The sequence below is a fragment of the Cyprinus carpio genome, chromosome B8, assembly GCF_018340385.1.
Source record: "Cyprinus carpio isolate SPL01 chromosome B8, ASM1834038v1, whole genome shotgun sequence".
Lineage (NCBI taxonomy): Eukaryota > Metazoa > Chordata > Actinopteri > Cypriniformes > Cyprinidae > Cyprinus > Cyprinus carpio.
Genome location: NC_056604.1, coordinates 18563272 through 18579284, shown reverse-complemented (window position 1 = coordinate 18579284; position 16013 = coordinate 18563272). Strand labels below are relative to the sequence as shown.

Here is a 16013-nt window from a genome sequence, read left to right as displayed (position 1 = left end):
TAGTTTTAGTTTACACTAGATAAACAGGCATTCTTTAAAAATCCAACAGTGTGCTCTATATTAAATAAAGTTTTTACAAATAAATGTTCACCCTGATCAAGAATAGATGCAAAGGTTAATTGCGCTGGGGAAAAAAGCAATGTTGTGAATAAGGTGTCATCTATAATTAGCCTAATTTACACAAAAAGACGAGTGTTTGCACTTAAAGAATATACACTGTGTATGGCTATTTTAGTGCATTTAGATGATTATGGATTTGGGGTGCACTTAAACAGCCAAAATTGTGCTTGTTTGAGATAAACTGTGATTATTTCACACTTACCATCATTTGAAGAATAAACATTTACATGATCAATATAGCACAATTTAATAACACGTCAAATAATGATGCATGTCCTAAAACAAGCCTAATTTACATAAAAAGTGTGTGTCTGTTATTCAAATAATGACAAAAACAATTGCCAGTGCAATTTTAGCGCATTTGGGTTTTAAGGTAGGCTACAGTGATTCACCCCCAGAGAGGAACTGGGAACTATGCACACTCACTTATATTTAACTTCATTGTCCTATTTGAATGATGAAAGCAGTCCTTAGTTATTCTTTTGCACTCCTTTCACCATAATGTTATGCAGCGGGCAACACTGTCCTCTGGCCTCTTCCTCATTGTCCTTCTGCTTTGAAAGCAAGGCCCTCCTGGGGGAGGTTTAGGAACTGCATAGTCGGCAGCAGAAGAAGCAGTGTATGGATACTCATGCCCGCTCGGATCCATTACTGTGCCCAACATCTTCCAAAGCATGACCTTTGACCTCCGCCGTGTTCATCATAGAGTGATGGAGGCACACTTGGAGCCACACCACAACCCTCTGTGTCATCATAAATGTGCTCCACTCTTTTGTAAGGATGTGGTTTTCTGTTTGAGAAACGGGTTTCTGATTGCAGCCGGTTTCATCTATAATGTCATAAAGTGGTTCCTGTGTTTTCCTATATTGCCTTCTTGTGCATTTTCACAACTGGGTTCTACAAACATGGGGTGAAGAGTTTGATGCAGACAAAAAATATGAGTTCCCATAACGTTCTTGGAAATGTTTGTCAAAGGGCAGCGAGTAAGTCAGAGTCCTCAGGGTTGGAGCATGGGGAACATCTATCTTTTGGTTCTCTCTTCTCCCCTGGACTTCCCCGATCTGGATCAGGGGCCATGGCCCGGGAATACAGTTCTTCAGCATCCTCACTGTTGACCAAGGGACAGCTGCGGAAGTTTTTGACCTGGCTCTTTCGTGTGGGCGGGGGCCTGGCGTCCAGGGTCTTAGTTAGGCTCTTGACTCCGGGTCAGAAGTTTCTCTGCAGGGGCTTCAAGTCTGGTTTGCTGGGGGTTCCGGGGGGTTGTTTGGATCCATCTCTGATTGCTCCGTCAGTCACCACAACTGTAGATCCATGCCATCTCCTGCCACAGCTCTCATTTGAGGTGAAGGGGCACGGTATCTCGCTCCCCACCGGTGGACCAGTGATATTTGCTTCTGAGGTAAACTGACTCTGTGTCGAGATTGTGATGGCGGCCTCTACAGATTGGAAGATGCTGTTTCCCTTGCTTTGTGTCGAACTCAAAGTTGCCTTCCCCCGAGTCGCATCTTCGCCCAGCCTCAAGGAGAAAGTTGCCTGTTTGTTGAGAAAGGATAATGATACATTTATTAGTAGTAAGTAGTAAAACGATTGGCTATAAGACCACTAGACAGCTCTTTCAATTTAATCTTCAAAAAACAATGATGTAGAATACCATCCATCATCCCGGGTAAGTTGGGTTGGGGTCCGTACGACATTATACGCCGTAAATTATTTTGAAAATGGTCCACGTACCAGGCTGAATTTAGTTTGATTGAAATATGGTAAAATGGTAGCTAAGCCTGCACATTTTGAAGGATTACATCAGAAACAAGTAATGGAAATGCCTAATTATCGCGCATAGTTAGGAGAAAAAATTCCATAATTCTGAAAAAATTTTTATAGTGCTCACTTGAGGTGGTGGTTTTTGACGTGAACAACAGAGTTAATGTAAAAAATGGCAGATAGAAATGCATTTTGCTGATAAATCCTGACATACAGTAGCAAACATTAAAGCCACGTGTAACTAATCATCTGTTTCCCCTGATGGGTGTCTTTCCAGTTTTGTTTGTTTGGATTTTGTTTTTTACTTGTTAAGGTTGTAAGGTTAATTACGAATTACTAGACCTAACACGTTATGTTTGTCAACTGCTTAAAACTCAATAATTGTGGAGCACCCCCTAATTCGCTTTTTTTCGTCTTTTTTTGTTTTTTTTTCTTGCGCAGCAAACGGGGGGGGGGGGGGGCATAAGGGGTCTTTTTTGTTTTGATTAAAGACGTATACATAATCTGAAAGCTGAATAAACAGGCTTTCAATTGAATGTATCGTTGTGTTATGATAGGACAATATTTGGCCAAGATACAACTATTTTGAAATAAAAATGTAATCAAATATTGAAAAATCGCCTTTAAAAAAGTTGTCAAATGAAGGTACTAGGCAGCGATCTGCAATTACTTAATCAAAAATTAAGTGTTTAATACATTTATGGTAGGAAACACTTTTACTAAATATTTTCATGGAATATGATCTTTACGTAATATCCTAATGATTCTTGGCAGAAAGAAAAATCATATAAATGTTTGACCCACACAATGTAAGCTTGATTGTCTATTGCCACACCCGCTACTTATGATGACTTTTTTGTGGTCCAGGGTCCAATTTATCCCTGTGATGGCAAATCTGCATTACTCCAGTTTTAAATGTCACATGAGCCTTTGAAAAGAAACTGGTATATCAATGTGGAAACAGGTGTCTATATTTAACATTTATGTTGAAACCAATGACAATTACATTTGTTGCAGTCCTAGACCACAATGGATAAAAGTGTAACGCTTTTAGGCGGGTGTTATTATTTATTTTATTTAACCGTTAAGTTTAGGCGAGTGTAGAATGTCGTTTTATAGTACTATGTGGTATCAGGTTCGTGTTCAACCAGTTCAGTCCTAACAAAATGAGTTATACAGTATACTGTATATGATAACTGCTAAACGTGATAACTTCTGCCTTGGGCATTCTCCTAACCTTTTGGGGCAACATTCTTTCTGACATTTGTTTTTTTTATTTTTTTTTCACAAGGGAGTCTGTGCGTATTAAAAATAGACAATCTCATTCAAATGACAATGTTTTTTAACCAGTGCAATATCCCCATCACTCTACTGGGGCATTATGAATGACAGAGACAGAGCACACACCCTCCCTAGCATTACTGAATGACTGCCGATCAATGTCAAAGCCATACCTTGTCTCGTCCGAACCTGCGGAGGAAGCGGTAGGGCCAGGAGTACGAGAACCTCTCCCGTCTTCGTGTTCCTTCGAAGAAGGCTATCAAACTCATGTTCCGTAACAGCACTGTTCCTTTCAGGCCACATCTCTCAGAAGCCTCTGTACGCCTCACCGTCACCTTAAAGTCTTTCATGAATTCCTTGCTGAAAGACAACAGTCAAGGAAAAGCTTTACATAAAACAATGTGCCAAAAGAACACAACATATATTCAACCACTTGACACTTTTACTTTCAGATAAAAATAACAGTGGATTCAGCGCACTTGCGGCCTTCTGAAGGCTAATGAGTGTCTTTGCGGTTATATCTTTCAAAACATTTTTTAAAAACTCTTATTAGCGAAACTATATCTGATGGATAAACCCAAATCGGGTGTTCTCATAATCATAAAAAATGTGTAACTGTACTAAAACGTCATGTAATATTTACACAGCTTTTTCTGGTGAATGAATTGGAATATACTGATTCAACTCTTTTTGGATCAGCAGATGGTACGTATCAGAGGTCATTGTCAGATATGTACAATATTTCATAAGCAGATTTCTTTTGATCGAAATGTCGCAATATTAATTATTTTTACAGAAGTGGTACAGATTTAGCACATGCACTGCCTGGGAACGAAGCGTCTTATTAGATGTTTTCTCGGTAGAAAGAAAGGTCAACCACCGCCCATTCATCTACTGCTGAACCCGCAGGGTGAACTGTGTGGTGCATAGGATTCTCGCATCTGCCAGCTGCTGCTCCAGAGGGATTGTCTATGTAAGCGCTCACCATGCAGATGTTTTTTTTTTCCGCATGAAAGCAGACATGGGTGATGAAAACTCTAGTTCGATTTTCCTGAGGTGAAGTGTCAGAAAGAGATTTTTGCTGCATTTCATTCAGTCCAAAAACAGTCGAACCCCCCCCTGATGTAACACTGGGCGTCTATTAATTCAGCGCTTTGCTTAAATTTTATGTAAAATGTGAATGTTTCTTCACAAAGTCTGTATAGCCCAGGAATTTAAAATTACTCTGAAATATTATTTTTCATTATTCTCCTTCAGAATTAAAAATAAATAAATAAAATACAAAAACTATAGTTTTGGGTGATATTTGTAGGATTTTCCAGAATTATATTAAAAAGATTCAACGAGTTTCCTTATATTTAAATATTTCTACCTTTATATATATAAAATAGTGTAAAAATGTAATAGTATTTTAATTTACGCATAAGTTTGATTTGGAATTGTACACAAAATATTACCTTGTCACTGCAATATTTAAATACTTTTAAATATTTTTAATGGATTATTTCATATGTCTGTTTAGATGCTTTATCTAAATGTAATGCCCTGATTTTTTCATATACTTTAAAAAAAACTCGCTTATTATGAAAAAATTGTTGAAAATTGAAAGTGTTGGTCTGGAATGAGGAGATAACAACCAAAGCTATAAACATATGGTTAAAAGGCGAGGCAGAAAAGAAATTTAACCAAAAACACAACACCAAGGCGTAAACAACAACAACAAAAAAAAGAAGGAGATATATGAATATTAGTTTAGCTACTTTTATAGTTTTTATTAATATTTTTAATTAACATATATAACACCAGTTTATTCAGTTGTCATTAGAAATTTTTTTTTTGTTGTATTATTATTTTGTTTATTAGTATTTTAATACAGTTTAATTTAGTTGTTGTTGTTGTTGTTTTTTCTCCAACTTATTTTAGTGTTATTTTAGTATTTCAACTTCAGGCAAGGGTTAGTCTACCAGGGCATACATATTTCTAAATTTAATTTAGTTTAGGTGTTGTTCTTCTGCAACAGTTTATATGCGTTATTTTATTTAATGTTTTATTTTATTTCAGCTCTATTTCAACTATTCAACTAACAAAACAGGTCTTTAACAGTTTTATAGTTACAAATAATAACCCAGGAAATAACACCCATTTGCATGGATTAGGTAGACATGTTTTGTAAAAATCATTCATTCATGTTACGGGTATTTTGGCTTTTAATAAATAGAACACCCGTTTTGAGACAAGAGAGGGAAACAACACTAAGAAGAGAGGAGGACGAGGAATCAGCAAGAGGGACCGGAGCTGGGGCTTGACCTCGGGTCGCGAGGTGCAGCTCTCGCATGTCATTTGCTTCAGGCCATGCATCGGCATAGTTATGTGAAACTATTTTGCAAATTGTGCCAATAATCATACCAGAAAGGGGAAAGAGAAGAAGAGACAAAAGACAAATGTCTGCGATGTTGTTTGGAGGTATCTTTTTTTTTGTTCGTTTGAAACGTGGGCTCCTACCAGCCACAGTTAAACTTCATTGAGAGGAAGTATGTACCCTTTTCAGAAAACAATGCTAGCATTCTGTTTGCAGCCTGTCATAATATAAGCACAGCCTAAAATCACCCCCTCTAAAATGAACGTCACTTCTCTAAAAACACCATCCGTCATCTAAGGCGAAAAACATGGCAAACTTCCTGCAAAATGTAACAAAAAAGGCACACTATATACAGACTAGTGTAAAAATGCGACTACATTTCCATATTTTACATTTTACACCTGTTGTCACTGAGCGACAAGTGGTAAGTTGTCAAATGCAAAGATTCTCTCACGTACTGCTCTACATTTTGGCGATGCCACCAATTCACAGCACTGTTTTGTGGTCGTAACCCCCCCATTTCCACAGACGACCTCATTTGGCATAACACACTCTCACACTTTTATCTCTGTCCCTCCAGGTGTGTGTTGTGTTCAGGGAAGTTGTAAAATCTAAAAGGTACTTTGATGCAAACAGTGCATTTGATGTAGACATGAATAGAATGGGGTATATAGTCTGCAGAGCTCTTTCATTGAAAGATGCACAGCCCCCGGCCCTGCTGTGTTACAGGATAAGACAGAGGATTTGGCGTCCTGATCAGTTTGCTAGCAGGAGGTCACTATCTGTTCAAGCATAAGGTTCCAGTCATCCAGAGAAACCCTGATCTCTTCCACAATTTAGTCCTTTTAGTCAAAAAATAATCGTTCTTGAGTTATCAGAGCAAAGCTTTATCATTATTTTGAATGCAAAGTAAATCATGTCTTTGTGGTTTTGACACTGACAGATATTTTTTTAGACACAAATGATAGTCCGAACTGTTTTGGTTTTTTTTTATTATTAATATACATTATTCCTTGTTGTTAAGGATACATTAAATTAATTAAATGACTCACATTGTATAATGTTTACCCAGTAGGTTTCTATTTCAAATAAAAAGCTGTTCCTTTTGCACTTTCTTTTAATAAAAAATAAAAAGAAAAATTCAACACAAATGTTTTCAACACTTATAATACTAATAAATGTTTCTTGAGCAACAAATCAGCATATTTAAAAAAAAATAAAAAATCAATGAGATTGATATACAATGATTTCTGAGGAATCTGTGATACTGAAGACTGGATTAATGAATTAAATTAAATTAAAATTTTAAAAGTAATTTAAATAACACATAGTTTTTAAACTGTCATAATATTCCCAATATTTACTGTACTTTTGTTTCAATAAAAGCAGCCTTGGTGACCATAAATAGAACTTTTAAAAAACATAAAAAAAAAATCTGCTTTTAAACTATAAGTGTCAATCTGGCATCGAGAAATAAATTGGCTGATTCAAGATGAGTGATGCTTTTCTACCTCCTAACACTAATGTTTTTAAAAAAAAATCTGGCAAGTGGTTTCATATACTACGCGATTTTGCTGTTATTTGATGGTGGTTTACAGCTTTTTTAGTATCAACTAATTTTCGCCATAAGGGGTGTTGATTCATGGACGATTTTGTGTTGGTTGTGTGAAATGTTGCATCCTGGTGTAATATCTGTATTGTGCTGTAAATAATGCCAGGTAGGGTTTTACAGCCTTACAGTTCCCCTCTGGCTCGCTGAATTCCTCGCGCACTCACCCCGTTTACCCTGCTGTCGCTTCGACAGAACCAGGCCTTTCATGTGATATTTAAATTGAAACAGATGGATTTGATAAACCGTCTGAATGTGAAACTCCCCCAAGCCCGACAACATCATAGCAGGACACGACAGCAACAGAATTGCTGAAGCTCACACAGGACAAATGGCCAACTTTTTGCAGACTGAAATTAAGTCAATTAGTTGTTTTTGACATGAGATCATTTAAATGCCCGTTTCTGAATGCGGGGCAATTATCAGGAACATAAATCACGCCATGAATTAAAACAGTCATGGTTTGTGTTCAAATGCCCAGTGAAGTTTGACTGGCTGGGGCCTATTGCCTGGCATCTTCGACTTCCGTGTTTTTTTTTGTGCTGCACTTCATTGACTGTCATCTTTGTCTGAAAGCACAATGTTTTGAGGACTTCCATCTTCTCTTAACTGTCATCTGTGCTGTGCTGTTAAAAGTCTGTTTCGCCTCTTTTTTCACAGTGTAATACCAGAATGAAACATGTCCAATGAGAGACTTCCTATATATATTACATATAAATATCAAAGGAATTCCATTACTTTTTATGTTTGAAGAATATATATATATATTGATATATTAACCAATGACATACTTTTAGATCTATTAAATTGAAAAACACAAATATTTTTTAACATTACAAATGTTTTATCTAAATAAATGCTGTTCTTATGATCTTTGTATTCATCAAAGAATCCCCCAAAAAATGCATCACACTCTCCACAAAAAAAAAAAAAATTAATGAGCACACCTGGTTTTCAACATGACAATAATAACTAAAATTATTTGATTATTCTTCAATTAGATTAGCAGCAATTATATCCAGCATATAAAATGATTTATGAAGGATCCTGGTGGACACTGAAGGCTGGAGTAATGGAAAAAAAATTCAGCTTTGCCATCACAGAAAGAAAATTACAAAAATGAGTGAGCATAAGAACATAAAACTTTCAAAAAAAAAAAAAAAAAGCCAAAATTTTTGAATGGTTGTGTGTGTGTGTGTGTATATATACACATAATTCCAATGCAGAGTTATCTGTATTAACTCTCCATTTTGCATTTACCAATAGGTCAGAATTTGATTGATGAGATCAGATACAGCTTTGACGTACAAGAACCTGTCTGAATGAGAAATATGTGCATGGTCTGTTAAGATATACACACAGCTCTTTATCATTATTTCACATAATTGCAAAAGAGCCCACTACACTCCCTCGTGAAATAATGTTCTCAAATACTTGCAGCATTTGATGAAATGAAATGAAAGATGAGTTGAAATGAAAGTATCTGGTGTTACAAAGAACAGTACACTATACCAACCATAAAAAACAGCACTTACCCAGCATTAATGAAGACATTAAAATAAAAATGGATGAAAAGGAAGTCAACGGGGCACTGAACACTCTTGAGAACTGCAGGATATTGCGCATTTACACAGATAGTGGTCAATCTGCAAAACAAGGCGGACACTTGGTGATATTTTTTTCCACCACAAGAGAACTAAGATGAGCCACAACTTTTCCACTACGTAACAGAGGAATGTTAAGAAGTTAGCTGTTGGTTTACAATATTTTCACAGCACAAAATTAACTAGAGGGTGTCAGCCTATCTCAGCAAAAGCTGGTCAGCTAGAGACGGTGTACCAATTGGTTAGTATCTACATCTACTCCTGCCATGAGGTCTATTTTTTGAATATGTTTCCACAGAAACTGCCAGTAACTGGCCGTGACCTTTGTAAAGTACTTTACCCAGATCTCTGAACCAACTCATCCATCAGAACAGCTCCACAAGCAACTCCTCTTGTGTGCATGCATTCATATTAGTGGTTTTGGAATGATTTTGTTGTAATTTTATGGGTTTGTAACACTGTACACTTCCTTACCAGTTCTCTCGCTGCAGTAGAGAGTGTTGTCCGCCATCGTGACGTCATCAGATTCAGCATGTAAACTGTTTCCTCTCACTGCTCCTCTCTCCGTCCGCTCATCTACAATTAACAAAAACATACAGCAGTTTAAACCACACAACACAAACTTTAAAAATGCAGTTTTGGCTTACCATGTTGATTCACTTGGCCTATAATAAACATACAGCAAAAATAAACACACACACATACACACATTATATATGTTTGTGTGTATATGTATATATATGGTTTTTTTTTTGGGGGGGGGGGGGGGGGTACAATGACAAATTAGCTCCACAGTTGCTATTGTTAACAGCTCTGATATGGTGATCACAGGCAACCACGGGTACAGTATACCTCAAACCATTAGATTCACCTTCATGCATAACTTTGAGATCCACAGTTCTAAAAAACGCTCACATTTGTTACAGCACAAAACACAATTATAGCAAAACAATACCTCAGCAAAATAGCACTTTTTTCACACTGTTTAGTCCCTCTAACCAGCAAGTGTCAGATCATTTTCACTGGTATGGTAGATGGAAATTCTCTTTGCAACTTCTTTATTTTTCGCACCAGCTGAAATGCTGTTTAATCTTCACCACAAGGCTTTGGACAAACGGCCTGTTGTTGAGGAACCACATTCCTGAGCCAACAAATTTTCTCCAAAACTGAGCCCAAGTGATCATATTATGTTGCACACAGCAAGCCCTTCTCAACATAAAGCCCCTATTCATTTTCCCCCAGTGCATTACATCAAGCTCTTCCATTCCACAGCGTTCCTCATCATCAACAGCCACAACACAGCTTCCACTGTTGGCTTTCTGTAGCAGCCCACTCCAGTTTCAAATTCTCAAAGACAGCAGCCTTTTTTTAGGCAAAAGCTAAAAGCTGGAGGAACCTGAGACATCAGCACTGTACGTAATCTCAACATTCCCATTGGTCTATGCCAAGCATGTTCAAATCCATAGCTGAATGATTCAATTCCATATCTGGCAAGCAGCACTCTTGCGGGTTTCTCATTCTAAGGTGTGGGGATTTGAAACAAACCTCTAAGCGCAAGTTTAAAAAAGTTTTGGTGTGTAAACTCGTCTCACATTGTTTATGCTACAGACATGATTGATAGATTTCCAATCAAAGAGAAGCCAATTTCTCATCTGGCAGACAGAGCTGAAAATTCTGACTGAAGAATTGGCTCCCATTCTACTCATGATTTGGAGTATGAATCTACAGTATCTATCTACAGTATCTGTATTTATCTGTCTATCCATCCATCTATCAATCCATCCATTCATCATTTACCTGTCTGTCTTATCTATAGTATATAACTATAGCAAGCCAGGCTCATTCAAAATACATGCCTCTAAATGCATTTCTGCAGCACTGTTATTACGTACCTAGGCACGTCTTGCTGTGTTGCACTATAGTCTCTATGTATCTTTCTGTCTATCTATCTGTACATCTATCAGGCCATCCATTGTGTTTATTTACCTATCTGTCTGTTTATCTATAGTATCTAATTACAATATCTAGGTATCCATCCATTCCATCCATCAACCTATCCATTTGTCTGTCTCTCCATCTACAGTATCTAAATACAATATCTATCTATCCATTCCATCCATCTCTATTAATTTTTCCTATCTGCTTGTCCTTCAATCAATCCTTCTCTCTTCAATTAAAAATTTTAATTTAATTCCATTTAATGACTGATACATAAGTAGTAATTAAATGGGGAGGTTTAGAGGCAATTTCATTCAATTCTGAAAGGTGCACAATTCTTGCTGGCAGGCAATCCCCACAGGAGGAAAAGCCATTCATATCTAGGGACCAAAAACACTTAGGAACCACTCACATCTATTTCAAAAGGTGTTCAAATTGTAGTTAAGGTGGATATGAAACTAAAGAGAATATAAAAAAGTGTTAGCAGTATCAAAAAAGTGTGAGGTTAAACCACTATAGTACAGTAGGTACTGCTGGAGTGTTAAAATGAGAAGTTTTAATTAGAGAAGCTTTCATAAGGGCGGACCCTTTGGGTACAGGCCCCTTTACGCAGAACATACTTCTTAGCCCATGTAATGTTACAAAGCATTACTTTAACCCGTGGCCAGAACAGAGCGCAAGGAGTGAAGCTTAAATGTTGCAACCGCTGAAAGAGAGCTTACGTACCTCTAAACATCCATTAAGTCAATGTTACTTGACAGTTACTTCCTTTATTGAACTATAACCGTTACTCACAACACAATATATACGGTACAATGAGATATGAAAACAACTTCCCTTCTTTAAAGACAGAAAGAAAGAAAAAACACATTCAATGGAAACAGAAGCTCTTCTTTGTACAACAAAAGCAGCATGAGAAGCTCCATGAGTCACACAAGCAAGTTTCTGATCAGCTTTGAAGGGCTTTTACATCTGCTGAGATGACAAAAAATCTTGGCAAGCTGCTGCAGTTTGAATCCTCACATATGCCAGAAATTTTAGCATAAGCAGCTGACAAGCTTTCAGCAAAGACAACCTCTATAGTCTTAGCTGATGGCAGAAGTAAACAAATGTCTGTTAAACTGGCATGCAACAGGACTCAGGAGCTTCAAAAACATTAAACTGAGGTTACAAAGCCTGAAACAAAAGACAGGACCAAACCTGGAAACTTTGAAATAACCGCTATACACTTTTGCAATCAGGTGTCAAATGAGGTGTTGCACCATAATATTCCAAAACAGAAAAAAGACAAAAGCAGTGTTAAACACTGGAAAGAAACCATCGCACAATTTTAAAAACAGTGTTAAATACCGGAAAGGGCGATTTCACACAGTTTCTGGATCCGAGTCTTCAAGTTCAGCAATCTCAACAGCAAAAATAAATGTCTTTTCAGTTGTCTCCCCACCCAAAAAAGGTCCACACCAAAAAGGTCCACAGTGTCAATCCCGTGGACAGCCTTCAACATCAGCCTCCGATGGCGTCAGGAGCCCGGCCACGAATGCCAGTCATTCATTTTTACGGCGGCACCTATAATAAAAAACACAAAAATTGAGATTTTATTAAAAATGTCAAAAAATTGTTTTGAAATGTTTGCCAAAAAATATAACTACACATCAAGCATTTAAATATGCTTCCAAGATTTGCAAATTGTGTGGGTTGTATGATGCATGAACATTTTTTTTTTTTCCAGGTCTGATCATTCTCCATATGCATTTAATTGTCAGAAGATAGCTTTTTTGTGAAAATCCTAATTTGTATGGAAAAGGGGATTTTTGTTTGTCATATTTCGTAGCAGAAATGGGAAAAAATTTAATGGCACCTCCTGCAAAGTGTTTGTACCATGTCTGCCCACACATCCTGTGCATAAACCATGTGCATGACTCCCCACCGAGTTTGATTGTTCATGTACCGTGGCACATCAATGATCTACATCACTCTCCTCAGATACTCCACATCTTATTTGTTATGTTCTCACTTGAGCCAATCTGAGCTACACGGTTTCTTGCTTACCTTTTTGTTTTCCTGTTTACGGCTGGCTTTCTCCAGTGTGTTGCCTGCTCCGTCTTTAAACTCAAAAAACTCAAGACGAGAGATGGAGCAGGAGCTCTCTCGGTACAGCACGGACCAGACCTTACGCCATTTCTGAAACAGAGAGGAGATAAATTGCTGAAAGTGATGTAAACTGTCACACTTTATTATATTTCAGGATGTCTAATATAAAATAACATTAGAAGAAAGCACCTTACATCTGTAAAACTTATTAAAGCCATAAAATATCATCTTGGGACAAAACCTGACTCATATATTGATGGGTAGGCTGAATCACTGGGTTGTATGATTTACATTTGCAAAAGTCCAACTTGCCCCCCCCCCCCCCAAAAAAAAAATTACTCATCCTGTTTTATAATCTCTTATAATCACATCTCGTGTATATATATTCCGAAAACATATATGAGACACATATATATATCGTGTATAGATATAATCATTTAGAGTATATATATATATATATACACATATCTATAGATATATTACATGTATATATATACATATACATATATATGTATCACATGAACATATATATATATATATATATATTATATATATATAGTTATATATATCTATATATATATATATATATCCTATGTATGTGTACTATATATATATGGTATATATTATACTAATATATTACTGTATGTTGATATTCGTTTTGATTCTCCTTCATGGGTATTTAGAAAAAGTTACTTTTGACATGCCAAAACGTTACTCACATGCACTACACATGCATCTATAAATCACATATGATGATCCCTTCTGGTTATTTGACAAAAAGAATAGATTAAAAGGGTGAGATATCTTACCCATTGACAAACCCTACTCTTCCCCACAGTAAAACAAAGTTTTCATAATGTCAGTGATATTACCAACAATTCTGCACTTGTTTTTGACCTTAAAACGGGAAGTGGTTCATGTAACAATCCTTCCCATAATGTTTTTTAAACTAAAAGTCACTAAACAGTCCAATGGGTAAAATGTGTACACTTCAATAAGAAACACATGTAGAATGCCAATTAAGGTAATGACAACTTATTCAATTGGCTGGTAGGATGGTAGGATCATATGAGCATCAACTGATAGCATTTAAAGTGTGAGATTCCGGAAATACCCGTAATAAGATGAAGAGTTTAAAGAATCTCGGTGGTACGGAGATTACCTACTATTTCAGAGAGATTCATGGCCTCAAACAGCACATAATCTATTACAGATGCAACACACACCTTCTGGTTTCCTAAAGAGACAGCCCTGATCCTATTGCTAATATTAACCCACTTTAATGGACTCCAGCAGCCCATAAGTCCTCTAAATTATGCCAACAGGCTATTCCTCTACTGCAGTCCCATATGGTGGAACCAATAATTAATATTATCAGCAGCATCTACAATCACCCCAAAATGAAGTGAGAAAATGGTTTTAACAAATGAGAATATGGACAAGTTAAATTGTGATCATGTTCACAGTTCAGGAAGTTTGTTCATGACAACTGCGCCAGTGTGCTTAATATGATTCATGAATTCCTCTCTTATTGTAATAGCTCAATAGACATGGAGTATTTGTCCACAAACATGTGGTTCAAATTAGGAAAAGTGAAGGCTGCTAATTGAAATTCATAAGCCCAGCAAGCTGCACACAAATTTATAATGCAGAAGTATTTTTTCCCCAATGATATTTATCTTTTTCATTCACTTGTGAGTGCAAATATAATTTCTGTCACACAAACTATTACTAATTCAACTAATTAATTAAGTTCCCCACACTGTAAAAATGTCATACTTTTAATGGCAAAAGACTGTAAAAATGCTACCTGTTAATTATAGTTAACGATAAGCTATTGCATTATGATTTTAATGTTAACATGGAGTTTTATATGTGTGTGCATGACCCTGTGTGTACCTTTATATTATAATATACTTCATCTTGTGGGAAAGCTCATTGCAATGAGCTGTGATTCTACTGAACATGTGGCTTTTTTTTTTCATGACCACCTGTGTCTTTTGGTGGTTGTCAGTGTATTATGGTAAAGTTCATAACTGATTTTAATACTTCAGTTGGCTGTTATTTTAACATTATATCAGTTAATGAAATAATTTTTAACTGTAAATGAATGCAAACCGAATTGCAAAATGGTTGATTTACAGTCCACATTAAAGAGAAACAACTGAAGTGATATATGCTTGGAGTACTGCTCAACATCACGGGTACATTAGTGATTCCTTTAGGCCTTAATGTTTGGACAGATACTTATTAACTGTAAATAGAATAAAAACAAAATCAAATACAATAAAATTATCTATCTGTCTGAAATATGAACAGCTGCGCTGCAATATTACAGACAAACGCAAGCAAAATTATAGGTGTTATACAGGAACTAAAGAAGGGCCAAATGTCCAGTATTTTGCAACAAAACATTTTGCAATTATTTGAGATAAAAATAAAAAAAGACAACAGCCATCAAAAGTGTTTTTTTTACGATATTCATGGATTTCACCATTTAATGTAATTTATGAAATGGAGCAGCTACAACCTACGGTCCCAGGCCAAATGAGTCCTTTTTAAGTACAGCCTTCATTTTTGTTCTATGACAGTAGTTCCACACACATTACTACCGTAAAAGAACACGATTGTTCATTGATATAAGCCCCCTGGTGAGTAAAGCAATCTGTCTTACCTTCCCAAACCGCTGCTGTTGTAATACAGCATCCCCTTCTTTCTAAATATCCTCCTCCATTTCTCTCGGTTCTTGTCTCCGAGGGGACCCAGCTCCTTAAGACTGTCTCGTCTAATATATCATACTACTTCTGCTAAACTTGCTTGTGACGCAAACAGCATCTCCAAGTTCCGCCATATCTACTTCCTGTATAGCCCAAAAGAGTTTACACTTTCTTTGCAGAACTGTGCAAGAGCATCTGTAAGAGCCAAAGCCACAATGATTACTCAAGATCGAATGAGTTTCCTCATGTTATTTTGCACCCAAATGAGAAAGGAAACAGCATTTGTACTTTAAATTGAAAACATCACAAAACGTTTTTAAACCCAGAAAATTAGGCAGATTATATTAAATGAAACATGTTTTTGCATCATTACATGAGGCCTGAGCGTTTCCATATTGTCTCTCATATTATTTTGTTGAGAATTTAAGCAGTAAATATTGCGATATAAGAAATATGTTTGTGTGTGTGTGTGTGTGTGTGTGTGTGTGGTGTGTTGTGTGTGTGTGTGTAGTGTGTGTGTGTGTGTGTTTGTT

At 36.5% G+C, this 16013-nt stretch overlaps 1 pseudogene; it reads right to left on the bottom strand.

Moving 5' to 3' along the window:
* Positions 1-590: 590 nt before the first annotated feature.
* Positions 591-15497, bottom strand: LOC109046995 (annotated as a pseudogene).
* Positions 15498-16013: the final 516 nt, after the last annotated feature.